Source organism: Piliocolobus tephrosceles, chromosome 13, assembly GCF_002776525.5.
Source record: "Piliocolobus tephrosceles isolate RC106 chromosome 13, ASM277652v3, whole genome shotgun sequence".
NCBI lineage: Eukaryota > Metazoa > Chordata > Mammalia > Primates > Cercopithecidae > Piliocolobus > Piliocolobus tephrosceles.
Genome location: NC_045446.1, coordinates 60909277 through 60925207, shown reverse-complemented (window position 1 = coordinate 60925207; position 15931 = coordinate 60909277). Strand labels below are relative to the sequence as shown.

General features: G+C 37.7%; 1 pseudogene; it reads left to right on the top strand.

Annotated features, from left to right (window-relative positions):
* Positions 1–14925: 14925 nt before the first annotated feature.
* Positions 14926–15878, top strand: LOC111540979 (annotated as a pseudogene).
* The last annotated feature ends 53 nt before the right edge of the window (positions 15879–15931 follow it).

Here is a 15931-nt window from a genome sequence, read left to right as displayed (position 1 = left end):
CCTCCTCCTCCTCCTCCTCCTCCTCCTCCTCCTTCTTCTTCTTCTTCTTCTTCTTCTTCTTCTTCTTCTTCTTCTTCTTCTTCTTCTTCTTCTTCTTCTTCTTCTTCTTCTTCTTCTTCTTCTTCTTCTTCTTCTTCTTCTTCTTCTTCTTCTTCCTCTTCTTCTTCTTCTTCTTCCTCTTCCTCTGACAGAGGAGTAGGAGGAGTAAGAGGAGTAATTGTTTTAGCAGTAGTTTTACCAGGTTGGGAGTGGTTGACAAACCAGCAGTTGTGCTGCCTGACAGTGCAGACTCAACTTCAGGTGGAAAGAAAAAAGCAACACTTGGTTAACTAAGACTGGAAAACTCAGTAGGAAATAAACAAGCACCATCCACAGTTTTAGTAGTCATCGGACATTTTACAGGGAGAACCTGGAAATTATTGTTATGGAAGGGCTCTCCATATATCTCTGGCTTTGTGAGAAAGTATTCAAACATGTGAGAGAAACTGGAGAGAGCTTTATGGCATGAGAAAGCAAAGAGAGACTTGAAAACTGGTTGAATATTAAATGTATGCTACACACACCACTCAAATCAATCAGTGCAAGTGTTTCTGACTGAAGGGTTTTAACAGCAATTTCTGCCTCAATATTGGCATACCACCAACATGTGTATACTCACAGGCAATTCCTAGGAAGCCTGGCTAAGGAAGTGGAATACAAATAAAATGATCTGGAAGTAATCAGTGATTACACTTAGTGTAATAATGTGAAATACGAGTGATCTGAAATGATCAGTGGCAACAATTAGTGCAAGAGATTTATTTTGAGAAGACAAATTTCAGTTTAAATTCATACAAGTTACTAAAAATAAACAAAAGAAAATTTAAAAGCACAACAAATCTCTTAAAAGCAATTAAGAATCTGAGGTTTCTATTATATCCATGATACCTGGTTGATAACAAAAACCCATGAGACTTTTAAGGAAACAAGAAAACACAAGCAAACAAGAAAACATTTCATGCTCATGGATTGGAAGAATCAATATCATGAAAATGGTCATACTGCCCAAAGCAATTTATAGATTCAATGCCATTCCCATTAAACTACTATTGGCATTCTTCACAGTTATAAAAACTATTTTTAAAATTCATGTGGAACCAAAAAAGAGCCTGAACAGCCAAGGCAATCCTAAGCAAAAAAGAACAAAATTGGAGACATTATGCCACCTGACTTCAAACTATATTACAAGGCTACAGTAACTAAAATAGCATGGTACAGGTACAGTAACAGACATATAGACCAATGGAAAAGAACAGAAAACCCAGAAAGAAGATTACACACCTGCAAACATCTGATCTTTGACATTTGTTCCTGAGCTTGCAAGCAGGAGTCATCAGGACATTTCACAGGGAGAACGTGGAAAAATAAGTAATGGGGAAATGATTTCCTATTTAACAAATGGTGCTGGGGGGACTGGCTAGCCACAGGCAGAAAACTGAAACTGGACCTTTTCTTTACACCATACACAAAAATCAACTCAAGATGGACTAAAAACTTAAATGTAAAACCCAAAATTTAAAAATCCCAGAAGAAAACCTAGGCAATACCATTCAGGACATAGGCATGGGGAGCGATTTCATGATGAAGATGCCAAAAGCAATTGCAACAAAACCAAAAATTGACCAATGGGAAATAATTAAAGTAAAGAGCTTCTGCACAGCAAAAGAAACTATCAACAGAGAAAGTAGACAGCATGCAGAAAAGAACAAAACTTTTGCAATCTATGCATTTGATATCTAATATCTATAAGGAATTTAAACAAATTTACAAGAAAAAAAAACCCATTAAAAAGTAAGCAAAGGACATGAAGAGACATGTCTCAAAAGAAGACATACATGTGACCAACAAACATATGACCAAAAGTTCAACATCACTGATCATTAGAGAACTGCAAATCAAAACCATAATGAGATGCTGTCCTTTTTTTTTTTTAATGGAGTCTCGCTCTGTTCCCCAAGCTAGAGTGCAGTGATGTGATCTGGGCTCACTGCAACCTCCACCTCCTGGGTTCAAGCAATTCTCCTGCCTCAGCCTCCTGAGTAGCTGGGGTTACAGTTACAGGCGTGCGCCATCATGCCTGGCTAATTTTTGTATTTTTAGTAGTTGGCCAAGCTGGTTTCGAACTCCTGACCTCATGATCTGCCCCCACCTTGACCTCCCAACGTTCTGGGATTACAGGTGTGAGCCACCATGTCCGGCCAAGATGCTGTCTTACACTAATCAGTATGGTTATTACTGAAAAGTCAAAAAACAAAAGATGCTGGCAAGGTTGAGAAGAAAAAGGAACACTTTTACACTCTTAGTGGGAGTATAAATTAGCTCAACCATTGTGGAAGAAGTTACGGCATTTCCTCAAAGACCTAGAGGCAGAAATACCATATGACCAAGAAATCCCATTACTGAATATATACCTAAAAGAATAAAAATTGTTCTATTGTAAAGGCACACGCATGTGCATATTCATTGCAGCACTAGTCACAATAGCAAAGACATGAAGTCAACCTAAATACCTATTATTGATAGACTGGATAAAGAAAATGTGGTATAGATACACCATGTAATACTATGGAGCCATAAAAAGGAATGAAATCATGTCCTTTCCAAGGACATGGATGGAGCCGGAGGACATTATCCTTAGCAAACTATCCCAGAAATAGAAAAAAAAAAAAAAAAAAAATACCACTTGTTCTTACTTACAAGTGGGAGCTGAATGATGAGAACACATGGACAAATGGTGGGAACAACACACACTCAAGTGTGTTGGAGGGATGGGTGTGTGAGGAGGCGTAGCATCAAGAAGAATAGCTAATGGATGCTGGGCTTAATACCTGGATGATAGGGTGATCTGTGCAGCAGACCACCAAGGCACACATTTACCTATGTAACAAACATGCACATCCTGCACATATTACCCCTGAATTTAAGATAAAAGTTGAAAGTTAAAGCAAGTATAACAATCAGTAGAATTTTACTTGGAAAAGGCCCATGATTGATTTTAGCAAACAAATAATTCCAATAGTGTATTATAAATGAGTTGAGACCATTAAAAATTATATTAAAATAATTAAAATAAATGTGATGATAGTGATTGAACAAATACATAATATCCATAGAGAAAAAGAATGCATTTAAAAAGCTAATAGAAATTTGAGTTGAAAATTACAATGAACCAAAAATTTTTTAAAAAATTACTAGATAGACTCAATAGCTGATTTAAGATGGTAGAAGTAAGAATCTATAAACATGAAGCTAAGTAAATAAAAAACATCAAATCCCAATAATATGTAGAAAAATATTTAAGACAAATAAATAGGGTTTCAGACATTTGTGGGACAATATCAGCACACCAAATTTGTGTGATTTAAGTTCCTGAAGAAAAAATGAAAGTGACAGAATCAATGCTTGCAAATATAACTTTAAAACTGTTCTAGATTGAATAACAAATACATTAGTCTACAGGTTAAGTAAGTTCAAGAAAACTAAATTAGAATACAGGTAAAGATATTAACACATAGGTAAATCATAATAAAACTGCTGAAATACCAAGACTGATAACAGCAAAAGAAAAATGACTCACCAAGTACAAGGTTAACAAGATTGAATCAATGCATGATATTTCATCTGAGAAAAAAAAAAAAAACCAGAGGCCAGAAGGCATTGGATTGACATTTATAAAGTTCTGAGAAAAACAAAAACCCTCAAGAATTCTGTATTCAGTGAAATTATTCTTCAAAAACAAAGGTAGAATAAATAAATTCCCTAATAAATATAAGCCTAAAGACTTTATTGCTAGAAAATCTACCCTACGAGAAATCAAGAAATGTTAAGGGATGTCCCCATGGTGAGTAGAAATGACACCAGACATTAATTAAATCCAAGGAAGAAATAAAGAACACTGGAGGAGTTTCCAGGATGGCCGAATAGGAACAGCTCCAGTCTACAGTTCCCAGTGTGAGCAATGCAGAAGACAGGTGATTTCTGCATTTCCAACTGAGGTACTGGGTTCATCTCACTGGGGCTTGTTGGACAGTGGGTGTAGCCCACTGGAGTGTGAGTTGAAACAGGGCAGGGCATCGCCTCGCCCAGGAAGAGCAAGGGGTTGGGGAATTCCCTTTCCTAGCCAAGGGAAGTCGTGACAGATGGTACCTGGAAAATCAGAAAACTACCATCCTAATACTGTGCTTTTCCAACAGTCTTAGCAAACAACACCAGGAGATTATATCCTGTGCCTGGCTTGCAGGGTTACATGCCCATGGAGGCTCGCTCACTGTTAGCACCGCTTCATAAGTGAAGGAGAAATAAAATCCTTTACAGACAAGGAAATGCTGAGAGATTTTGTCACCACCAGGCCTGAGTTGTAAGAGCTCCTGAAGGAAGCACTAAACATGGAAAGGAACAGCCAGTACCAGTCACTACAAAAAAATGCCAAATTGTAAAGACCATCAATGCTAGGAAGAAACTGCATCAACTAACGAGCAAAATAACCAGCTAACATCATAATGACAGGATCAAATTCACACATAACAATATTAACCTTAAATGTAGATGGGCTAAATGATCCAATTAAAAGATACAGACTGGCAAATTGGATAAAGAGTCAAGACCCATCAGTGTGCTGTATTCAGGAGACCCATCTCATGTGCAGAGACACACATAGGCTCAAAATAAAGGGATGGAGGAAGATCTACCAAGGAAATGGAAAACAAGAAAAGCAGGAGTTGCAATCCTAGCCTCTGATAAAACAGACTTTAAACCAACAAAGATCAAAAGAGACAAAGAAGGCCATTACATAATGGTAAAGGGATCAATTCAACAAGAAGAGCTAACTATCCTAAATATATATGCACCCAATACAGAAGCACCCAGATTCATAAAGCAAGTCCTTAGAGACCTACAAAGAGGGTCTATATGATTCCGACAAAGAGACTTAGACTCCTACACAATAATATTGGGAGACTGTAACTCCCCACTGTCAACATTATACAGATCAACGAGACAGAAAGTTAATAAGGATATGCAGGACTTGAGCTCAGCTCTGCACCAAGCAGACCTAATAGACATCTATAGAGCTCTCCACCCCAAATCAAAAGAATATACATTCTTCTCAGTACCTCATTGCACTTATTCCAAAATTGACCACATAGTTGGAAGTAAAGCACTCCTCAGCAAATGTAAAAGAACAGAAACTATAACAAACTGTCTCACAGACCACAGTGCAATCAAACTAGAACTCAGGAATAAGAAACTCAGTCAAAACCACTCAACTACATGGAAACTGAACAATCTGCTCCTGAGTGACTACTGGGTACATAATGAAATGAAGGCAGAAATAAAGATGTTCTTTGAAACCAATGAGAACAAAGACACAACATACCAGAATCTCTGGGACACATTTAAAGCAGTGTGTAGAGAGAAATTGATAGCACTAAATGCCCACAAGAGAAAGTGGGAAAGATCTAAAATTGACACCCTAACATCACAATTAAAAGAACTAGAGAAGCAAAAGTAAACACATTCAAAAGCTAGCAGAAAGCAAGAAATAACTAAGATCAGAGCAGAACTGAAGGAGATAGAGACACAAAAAACCCTTCAAAAAATCAATGAATCCAGGAACTGCTTTTTTGAAAATATCAACAAAATTGGTAGACTGCTAGCAAGACTAATAAAGAAGAAAAGAGAGAAGAATCAAATAGATGCAATAAAAAATGATAAAGAGGATATCACTACCGATCCCACAGAAATACAAACTACCATCAGAGAATACTATCAACACCTCTATGCAAATGAACTAGAAAACCCAGAAGAAATGGATGAATCCCTGGACATATACACCCTCCCAAGACTAAACCAGGAAGAAGTTGAATCCCTGAATAGACCAAAAACAGACTTTGAAATTAAGGCAATAATTAATAGCCTACCAACCAAAAAAAGTCCAGGACCAGACAGATTCACAATTGAATTCTACCAGAGGTACAAAGAGCGCTTGTACTATTCCTTTTGAAACTATTCCAATCAATAGAAAAAGAGAAAATCCTCCCTTACTCATTTAATGAGGCCAGCATCATCCTGATACCAAAGTCTGGCAGAGACACAACAAAAAAAGAGAATTTTGGACCAACATCCCTGATGAACATCAATGCAAAAATCCTCAATAAAATACTGGCAAACTGAATCCAGCAGCACATCAAAAAGCTTATTCACCATGTTAGCTTCATCCCTGGGATGCAAGGCTGGTTGAACATACTCAAGTAAATAACCTAATCCATCATATAAACAGAATCAAAGACAAAAACCACATGATTATCTCAATAGATGCAGAAAAGGCCTTTGACAAAATTCAACAGCCCTTCATGCTAACCTCTCTCAATAAACTAGGTATTGATGGGGCATATCTCAAAATACTAAGAGCTATTTATGACAAACCCACAGCCAATATCATACTGAATGAGCAAAAACTGGAAGATTCCCTTTGAAAACTGGCACAAGACAGGGATGCCCTCTCTCACCACTCTTTTCAACATAGTGTTGGAAGTTCTGGCTAGGGCAATCAGGCATGAGAAAGAAATAAAGGGTATTCAATTCGGAAAAGAGGAAGTCAAATTGTCCCTGTTTGCAGATGACATGATTGTATATTTAGAATACCCCATCATTTCAGCCCAAAATCTCCTTAAGCTGATAAGCAACTTCAGCAAAGTCTCAGGATACAAAATCAATGTGCAAAAATCACAAGCATTCCTATACACCAATAACAGACGAATAGCTAAATCATGAGTGAACTCCCATTCACAATTGCATCAAAAAGAATCAAATACCTAGGAATCCAACTTACAAGGGATGTGAAGAACCTCTTCAAGGAGAACTACAAATCACTGCTCAACAAAATAAAAGAGTACACAAAAAAATGGAAGAACATTCCATTCTCATGGATGGGAAGAATTAATATCGTGAAAATGGCCATACTGCCCAAGGTAATTTATAGATTCAATGCCATCCCCATTAAGCTACCAATGACTTTCTTCACAGACTTGGAAAAGACTACTTTAAAGTTCATATGGAACCAAAAAAGAGCCCACATTGCCAAGACAATCCTAATCCAAAAGAGCAAAGCTGAAGCCATCAGGCTACCTGACTTGAAACTATACTACAAGGCAACAGTAACCAAAACAGCATGGTACTTGTGCCAAAACAGAGATATAGACCAATGGAACAGAACAGAGCCCTCAGAAATAATACCACACATCTACAGCCATCTGATCTTTCACAAACCTGACAAAAACAAGAAATGGGAAAAGGATTCCCTATTTAATAAATAGTGTGGGGAAAACTGGCTAGCCATAAGAAGAAAGCTGAAACTGGATCCCTTTCTTACACCTTATACAAAAATTAATTCAAGATGGGTTAAAGACTTAAATGTTAGACCTAAAACCATAAAAACCTTACAAGAAAACCTAGGCAATACCATTCTGAATTTAGGCATGGGTAAGGACTTCATGACTAAAACACCAAAAGCAATGGCAACAAAGGCCAAAATTGACAAATGGGATCTAATTAAACTAAAGAGCTTCTGTACAGCAAAAGGAACTGCCATCAGAGTGAACAGGCAACCTACACAATGGGAGACAATTTTTACAATCTACCCATCTAACAAAGGACTAATATCCAGAATCTACAAAGAACTTAAACAAATTTACAGGAAAAAAATCAAACAACCCCATCAAAAAGTGGGTAAAGGCTATGAACAGACACTTCTCAAAAGAAGACATTTATGCAGCCAACAGACACATGAAAAAATGCTCATTATCACTGACCATCAGAGAAATGCAAATGAAAACCACAATGAGATACCATCTCATACCAGTTAGAATGGCAATCATTAAAAAGTCAGGAAACAATGGGTGCTGGAGAGGATGTGGAGAAATAGGAACACTTTTACACTGTTGGTGGGACTGTAAACTAGTTAAACCATTGTGGAAGACAGTGTGGTGATTCCTCAAGGATCTAGAACTAGAAATACCATTTGACCCAGCCATCCCATTACTGGGTCTATACCCAAAGGATTATAAATCATTCTGCTATAAGGAAACATGCACACATATGTTTATTGTGGCACTATTCACAATAGCAAAGACTTGGAACCAACCCAAATGTCCATCAGTGACAGAATGGATTAAGAAAATGTGGCCCATATGCACTATGGAATACTATGCAGCCATAAAAAAAGATGAGTTTGTGTCCTTTGTAAGGACATGGATGAGGCTGGAAACCATCATTGTGAGCAAACTATTGCAAGAACAGAGAACCAGACACCGCATGTTCTCACTCATAGGTGGGAACTGAACAATGAGAACACTTGGACACAGGGTGGGGAACATCACACACCAGGGCCTGTCGTCAGGTGGGGAGAGGGAGAGGGATAGCATTAGGAGATATACCTAATGTAAATGACGAGTTACAATGGGTGCAGCACACCAACATGCCACATATATACATATGTAACAAGCCTGCACATTGTGTACATGTACCCTAGAACTTAAAGTGTAATATTAATAATAATAATAAAAGAAAATACACTGAAAATGATAGATATTGAGTAATATAAAAGACTGCTTATGTAAATATTGTATTATCTTTAAAATATGTTTTTAAAAACACTTGTTTAAATAAATAATGACACTGAATTATATGGTCTATATCATGTAGGTGGAATATGTATTAAAATAATTCCATAAAGGATAAAATAAAATCAAGCTACAGTGTGGAAAAGCTGAAATATTTTACTGTGATTAAGACACTATTAACGTGAACTAGAGAGTCATAAGGTGAAGATGGATTTTCTAATTTTTAGAATAATTACTAAGAAAAATAACTCAAAATATAGCTAATAATGTGTTAACAGAAAAATCAAAATGGCACAGTGAATCACTGAATAGTACCATGGTGATGGATTAGATATGTGTAAGAGAGGGAGAAAAGACCTGAATTTTAGTTTGGGTTACTGGGTGAATTGTGGTTTGGTTAGTGATTTACTGAAATTAACCTCAAGCAGATGAAAAGAAAACATTTTATTTTTGTTTTCATTTCACAGTATTTGCCATGTTAAATTTCAGTTTCCTATTTGTATTACAGTGGAGTTATCAAGTAGGAAGCTGATCTGGAGATCAAGGCAGTATTGTAGCCTGAAGATATACACTTGTAGTTAATCAGTATGTAGATGATATTTAAAGCAGTGGTAGTTGATGATATCAGTAAGTGAGAAAGTGGAGTTAAAATAGAGGAAAAAAGATCAAATAAAAGATACACTGACATTTAGTGCTCTAGGAAGAAGACATATGATCAAAGAATAATAAAGAGTGTAAATTAAAGTAGGAGGAACCATCAAACAAACATGATTTCAGAGAAACCAATAAAGGAAAATAATTCAACATTGCAGCAATATTCTACTGTATTGAATCCTGAAGAACAAACAGGAGAGTAAGACAATGAATTTTTGCTAAGTGTAGCAATAAGCAGATTATTGGGACATCTGCACATACTGTTTCAGTGGTGTGAAAAAGAACATTCATTGAAGTGAATTGAGGAGAGAATGGGAAGTATGGACAGGGATTGTAGACCACAATGTTGAGAGGTTTTGCTGTGAAACAGAAAAGAGAATGGGAAAATAACACAATGGTGTGTGAAACAAGGGTAAATTTTTCTTTCAGCTTTTTCTTTTTAGACAGAGAATTATTAAAATTAAGCACTAGGGTTTAAATGTATTTCAATATAGTTAGTGATGCACATTCATATAGGACCGAGAATAATTCTGCGTTTGGATGGGTTGCTACCACAGATCTGTATTAGGCAAAACCAGGTCCTCTGGGAATAAAAGTAGACTAGCATGCTCAGAAGTCTGGGTCTGTGTAGCCTCCCGCTCCAGGGGCATCTCCAGGAAGTCACATGCTCATGTCTCCATAGAATCACTCCAGGGGAAATTCTGGGCAAGGGTGCTGCTGTGGTTGACACATCAGAAAAGACTCTTGTCTCCTAGACCAGGCTTTGGGTGAGTTGGGGAAAAATCTGAGGCCTGAGAAGTGCTTTCTTTGAGGACCTTGTCACAGAATGGCAGAGACTGCAGTCTGGACAGTTCATAGAAAAATGTAAAGGTCAGCAATGAGTGGTAGAGGTGAAGGAGATTGTGTGTTGAGCCCCGTTCACTCTTTTATCTGTAATTTGAATTTAATGGCAGAAATTTCCCCTGTGACTAAATGTTGATCTTCTCCTTTAGAACTAAACAGAACTTCAAAGCACAATGATCAGAGAACCTATATTTAAGCTTTAGTTTTGGGATCTGGTACAAGTTAATCAACTTCTCTGACCCTCGTTTTTCTAGTGCATTCATTAGCAGTAATAATAATACTTTTCCACTAAGGTTTTTGTATCTCTAAATGAGATAGGACATGTAAAGGGCTAAGAACGGAGCCTGGAACATGAACAAGCACTCAATAAATATTAGATTGTTTATTATTAAAGGACTAAAATAATTTTAAAATGTCTGCCCATTATTTCTTTTATTGTCTATCTAGCACATGCAAAGCTTGTGCTTTTTACATTGCTTGTGTTTTTTAAATACCAATGAAGAGTCTAGAATGATCACAATGCTCAGCAAGCATTAGTTTTTCATTTCCTTCTCCTTTTCACTAAAATAGAACCAACACTTCCAACTGTAGATGTGGGAAGTAAGTGGAAAGGGGATTATGTGATTCTACCAAAAACTAGTCAGTAAAACAAGAGCCATATAGATCATTGTCCGTCCTCTTCCCCCACTCACCCTTGAGCCCCTTCTTCTGAGTCCCAGCTCAAGGTCAATAGCAGATAGTTTCTTATCCTAGTGAGACTAGTCTATGGATCCCCCAAGAAACAAGTCCAAAGGGCCAGCTTTTACTTATCAGCTCAGATCCTTTAAGAGTATAGTATGCTCATGCCTGTTCCTCAGAGAGCAGCCTTTCCATCTTCCTGCCTGCGTGGAAGAGTGTGGCAAGTGAAGTTCAATACTACATAGAAGGGAAGGACTCTCAATGTCCACTCCTTCTCCACCTTGACCCCCACATATACTTCTGAAGCCACAGAAGCTCCTGTCCTATTGCTGTGAGGAAAGTTTAGGCTCAACTCTCTCCATGGTCTACCACTATTATTTAGACAGAATTAAGCTAGTCAGCTGATGAGACAAGCTAGATATATGGACCCACCTGTAAAACATGCCTTCATTCAACCCCAGCTATACAGTACACTCATGTGTCTCATCTTGCTTGCCATATGTTCTTTGCTAACGGATCTTGGATGGAAAAAGAAAAATGCTTCTTTTTGTCCTCTGATTACTCACGACGCATCTGGTACTTTGTAGAAACTTAACAAATTTGAAGTCACTTAACAATAAATTAATTAAACATGATCAACTTTTCCTTGGTTCATGAGATTTTAAGTAATCAAGGGCCTCATTTACTATCCTTGTCCCAAATTCTGGAAGGTCTGTGCTGGTCTCTGGGATTAGGGTGCTTAGATTGCCAGTGTAGTGTTTCTTTTGTGGCTGCTTATCACTCATAATCAATTTTCTTATTCTTTACTTTTTCTTACTGATTTTTACTACATGTGAATTCTACTAGTATATTGTCTTTTCATCTTTGGTTTATCTGAGGCTTGCTTTCACTAAATCCTTTACCGTAAGCATTAATGATAAGGTGCAAAGTCATTGAGACAGATCCACCGAATCCACTGTCTTGAACCCTACAACAGCCACTGCCGGCAAGCCACTAGTATTAAATGTTGGCATAAACTGCCTGAGGGATAGAAAGATTTAGGTAATACAGACTTTGATCAACATATATAAATAGTATATATTAAAGTAGGTGCATAACTTTGGAATTATATAAATAGATTTCATGACAAATCTTTTGAGAGATAAGCAAACTCTTTTGAGAGTCAAGCAAACATTACTCAGTTTATAGGTAATACATGGGCATTTATTATATCTGAACTTTATTGAGTCTTTATTATTTGCCTGGTGCTTATCTAAGTGTTCTATCAATATTCCAAATGCATACTCTTAACAACCCTGTGGTAGGTACTATTACTTTTATTTTAAAGAAGTGAGGAATTAAGCACAGTGATTATTAAGTAACTTGTTCAAAGTCATAAAACTAAGATACAAACCCCAGAGCCTTTATTTTTAAAGCGATTTTTCTTTACAACTTCCCTAAACAGAGTCAAAGACAGAGAGATATAGGTAAAGAGAGACAGATATATAGGTAAAGAGAGACACTTATTATACAAGTGAAAGACCCTCAATCCAATCAGACCCGTTATTTTTCAAGAGTCAGCAAGGATGTTGGTATCCTTTAAGTCTGCAGTCTGCAGCTCCAGTTGTTGAAGTTTCAAATAAAATTTTCTGCAACAATGAAAATATTCTACAACAGTTTTATCCAATCCAGTAGCCACTAGTCACATGCGGCTATTGAACATTTAAAATATGGTTAGTACAAGTAAGGTGAAATTGTAATTTAATTTAATCAATTTAAATTTAAATAGATGCATATGTCTAGGGGCTACCATACTGGACAGTACTGCACTAAATTACTGACTGAGAAATTTGGAGTGACTTTTTTCTGTCTTGTTCATTCGCAAGTATCCAGAGCTCTCTGTCTTTTGTGTGTAGCTCTGGATTTTGTCTAGTGGTTTTGTTACTTTCTATGACCAAGGCTCCTATTTCATTTATTTAAAATAATTTCTTAAGGAAAGAGTTCTTAACCTGGGTCCATAGATGGTTTTCTAAAATATCTGAATTCACTTACTTTTTAAGCAGAACTTTGCTTGTATATATGTGTGTGTGGTGTGTTGGGAGGAGTGTGTGTGTATCTGTGTGTGTGTGTGTGTGTGTGTATGCATTCTTAACTGGGAGACCCTTTCTGAGATTCTCAGAAGAGTTATGATAAATACAAATTTCAGAGCCACTATAGCACTACTCCTTCTTCTAGTCCTGAACCTTCTGTCAGCTGTGGTTAGACTGGCCTGAAAAGGTGATTAACTCAGCTACGCATTTGGATATATGTTCTTAAGATGACACCAAAAAATTGAAATGGAAGAGAACTGATTGTGTGGCACCAAGATATTAATCTGATCTTTTTCACTACAAGTAGTAGACATTAATATCTGTGATTCCCCACAGATTTAACTAGGCCTTACTTGGAGTTACAGTGAGAAATGTAGCTGCTGCTAACTCAAGATGACGTTTATTAGAATGGCCACATAGGACTATGGAAGGAAGAGAATGGGTCTTCTCTAAGGAGAAACAGGAAAAATCTTCTAGATGAGTTTTAACACCCAGGGCACTGACTTCAGTAATCTGAACCATGTTTGAACCTGTCTTTTGGGACATTCTCCATGGATGGATTTAATCTGGCTGAACCATATAGTAGTTGTAAAACTCTTCGCAAGTGCTGGAGATCATTCTGCTCCTTAATGAAGAGAAAAGTAAATCTCAAAATTCCTTTCTAGATGCACCTTAGGACAGAGAAATCTAATTGCATGGAAGAACATACTGAAGAAAAAGGCCTGAATAAATGAGAATGACAATGGGAAGACCTTGGATATTTCTGAAAAGGGACCAAAGCAACTCTTCTGTGGCTCCTGGGTATCTGTTTTCTATTGCTGCCATAAGAAGTTACTACAAACTTAGTGGCTTAAAATAATATATATTTATTTTTAACAGTTCGTTAGATCAGAAGTCCAAAATGGGTCTCACTGGGCTAAAACCAAGATTTAAGGCATTCTTTTCTGCAATATTTTCTGTAGACTTAGGGGAAAATTCTGTTCACTTACCTTTTCCATCTTCTAAAGGCCGCTAATATTCCTTGTCTTCCGGTTCCCTTCCTTCATCTTCAATGTCAATAATTCATGTCCAGTCCTGCTCATGCTGCCATCTTTCTGGTTCTCTGCAGTTGACAAAGGTTATTCATTTCTAAGTACTACTGTGATTTGATTTGGCCTACCTGGACAATGTAGGATAAACTCTACATCTCAAGGTTCTTAATTTTTAACTACATATGAAAATTCTCTTTTGACATGCAAAGTAGCGTGTCGATAGTTTTCAAGGATTCAGATGAGGACATCTTTGAGGGTATTATTCTTCCTACCACAGTAGGTCTTTTTTAAGTTCCTTGGGAGCCAAGGTGACTTCTTCCTCCCTCACTTGCTGCAGGCTCAGATCCCTTTAGTACTCATAGACTCTTAGGAATACAGAAGGTCAGAGCTTTAAATTTCTTAAAATGTGTCTTTCCTCCTCCATCTCACATCACACAAGTGTCAAAGAGGGAAGTGATTGAGAAGTTGAGTACCAAAGAGGGAAATGATCATATGAAAATCAAAACAATTTAAGATCACAACCAAGATGCACACACATACATCCACATGTTTATAATCTGCACATCTGTGTTTATGAACCGCCCTCATATTAGGATTGTGGTTATATTCTTCATGGTTATTGGTGTTAGTGTTTATTATATACGTAAATACACAATGCCAAATTCTTCCCTAGTATTGCAGTCTGCAAGACAGGTAGCTTCTTGATATTTCTGAATTGCATATGTCCCTATTATGTGCAGATGTTGACTGGAGGTTTTTTGTTTCTCTTTCTCCTAAATATTTTAAAATTTTGTGCTTAGTAGCAGCATTCTTGCTTCATGAAGCAGGGGATATTGGTTTCTGTATCAAACTGAACATGGGTGTGCATGAATAATATTTAAGTTACTTCCTCTTACAGCTACCATCTCAATACTTATTGTTACTGATTCCAGTTGAAGGCTATTTGACTTAATGAGCTCTTCTCTTTTTCCCTAGTCAAACCTCTATTCCATTATGTCACCATGCAGCCAAACTACTGAGAACCACCAGAGCTTCTTCACACTGACTGGGATTCCAGGAATGCCAGAGAAAGACTTATGGATGGCCTTGCCCCTCTGTCTTCTTTACAGCACCACGATCTTGGGAAATGTCACCATCCTTGTTGTCCTCAAAGTTGAGCAAAGTCTCCATGAGCCCATGTATTATTTTCTAGCCATATTAGCTGCCACTGACCTCAGCCTTTCACTGTCTTCCATGCCTACCATGGTCAGTGTTCACTGGTTCAACTGATATTCAATAACATTTAGTGGCTGCCTTATTCAGATGTTCTTCATCCACACATTTAGGGGAGTAGAATCAGGTGTTCTCGTGGCCATGGCCTTTGATCGCTCTGTGGCCATCGGCTTTCCTTTGCACTAGGCTACCATTCTCACTCATAGTGTCATCAGCAAGATTGCAGTAGCAGTCTTGCTACGGAGTGTGGGGACTCTGCTCCCTGTGCCTTTGCTCATCAAAAGGTTACCTTTCTGTCACTCCAGTGTCCTCTCCCATGCAACTGCCTCCATCAGGATGCCATGAGGCTTGCCTGTGCTGACATCAGTGTCAATAGCATCTATGGCCTGCTGGCTGTGATCTTCATCATTGTATTAGATGCCTTGATACTTTTGGCCTCTTACATTCTAATCCTCCACGCAGTATTGAACATTGCTTCCCAGGAAGAGAGGCTCAAGGCTCTCAACACTTGCCTCTCTCACATCTGTGCAAGGCTGCTTTTCTATGTACCTCTGATGTGTATGACCCTAATTCATCGCTATGGGAAGCATTTGTCACCACTAATACACACATTCATGGCCAATATCTACCTGCTTTTCCCTCCTGTGCTCAATCCCATTGTGTACAGTGTTACAATCAAGCAGATCCAATGGCGGATTGTCCAGGCCTTTTGTGGGGCTAGGGTTAGCCCTTAATGGCGTCTACTATCTCCATGTAAATGCAATCAAGTTAGAGAAAAGTATCAAAC